The following is a 1633-nucleotide window of genomic DNA, read 5'->3' on the forward strand; positions in this document are numbered from 1 at the left end:
GGCATGTGAATTGTATGGTATGCGAATTCTATTACAATAAAGCTGTTACCAAAAAATAAAAAATTAAAATAAGAAAAAAGAGATGCCCTTTCCATGATAGGAATAGTTCAATGTGGCTGGGCGCAGTGGCTCACGCCTGTAATCCCAACACTTTGGAAGGCTGAGATGGGTGGATCACTTGAGGTCAGGAGTTTGAGACCAGCCTGGCCAACAGGATGAAACCCTGTCTTTACTAAAAATATGAAAATTAGCCAGGTGTGGTGATGGATGCCTATAATCCCAGCTATTCAGGAGGCTGAGGCAGGAGAATCTCTTGAACCTGGGAGGCTGAGGTTGCAATGAACCGAGATTGCGCCATTGCACTCAAGCCTAGGTGAGAGAAGCGAGACTCTGTGTCAAAAAAGAAAAGAAAAGAAAAAAAGAGACAGTTCAATGTAATTAATCAGCCATCAGCAGACTGGTTGATTGTCCTGAGGAATGGTGCAATAAATCATTGCTAATTATAGTCATCCTACAGTGCTAAGGAATGCTGCAAGTTATTTTTCCTGTCTAGCTGTAATTGTGTATCCATTTGCCAACATCTTCCTATCCCCTTCAACCCCTATCCAGCCTCTAGTAACCACTATTACATTCTCTACTTCTATGATATGATCTTTCTTAGCTTCCACATATGAATGAGAATATGTGGTATGTATCTTCCCATGCTTGGCTTAATTCACTTAACATAATGTCCTCCAGGCTCACTAATGTTGCCACAGATGACAAGATTTCATTATTTTTACGGTGGAATAGTATTCCATTGTGTATCTGTACCACATTTTCTTTATCCATTCATCTCTTGAAAAACACTTAGGTTGATTCCATATCTTGGCTATTGAGAATGGTGCTGCAAGTCTGTCAGACTCAGAACTTACCCACCTAGACAGATCAAGCAAGAGTTTAGTAGGCGCCCCCATCTATTTCATTTCGAGGCATACCATGACAAACTAGTGAATGCCAAAGGTCTATTTGAGTCAGATTATTCTTATTACTCTTTTGACTTCACTATCAACTATAGTAACCATGCTTACCTTATCTTTGGCATATAAGTAAGTAAAGATATCTCTTTGACATACTTATTTTCTGTCCTCTGAATATGTACCCTAGAGTGTATTGCTGGATCATAGATAGGATAGTTCTATTTTTAGGTGTTTTTAAGGAGCCTCCATACTGTTTTCCATAATGATTGTACTAATTTACATTTCCACCAACAGTGCATAAGAGTTCCTTTTCCTCTGCATCCTTGCCAGCTTTTGTTATTTTTTCTCTTTGATAACAGCCATGCTAAGTGGAGTGAGATGATATCTTATTGTAGTATCAATTTGCATTTGCCAGATGATTAATGATGTTGAGTATTTTTCATATATACCTGTTGGTCATTTGCACGTCTTCTTTTGAGAAAGGCCTATTCAGATAATTTGCTGATTTAATACTCCTTGAGGATTATCTTGTAAGGCTATTCTTTTTTTTTTTTTTTTTTTGAGACGGAGTCTTGCTCTGTCACCCAGGCTGGAGTGCAGTGGCGCAATCTTGGCTCACTGCAAGCTCCGCCTCCCGGGTTCACGCCATTCTCCTGCCTCAGCCTCTCCAAGTA

Source organism: Nomascus leucogenys, chromosome 10 (genome assembly GCF_006542625.1).
Source record: "Nomascus leucogenys isolate Asia chromosome 10, Asia_NLE_v1, whole genome shotgun sequence".
In the NCBI taxonomy this organism is placed as follows: domain Eukaryota; kingdom Metazoa; phylum Chordata; class Mammalia; order Primates; family Hylobatidae; genus Nomascus; species Nomascus leucogenys.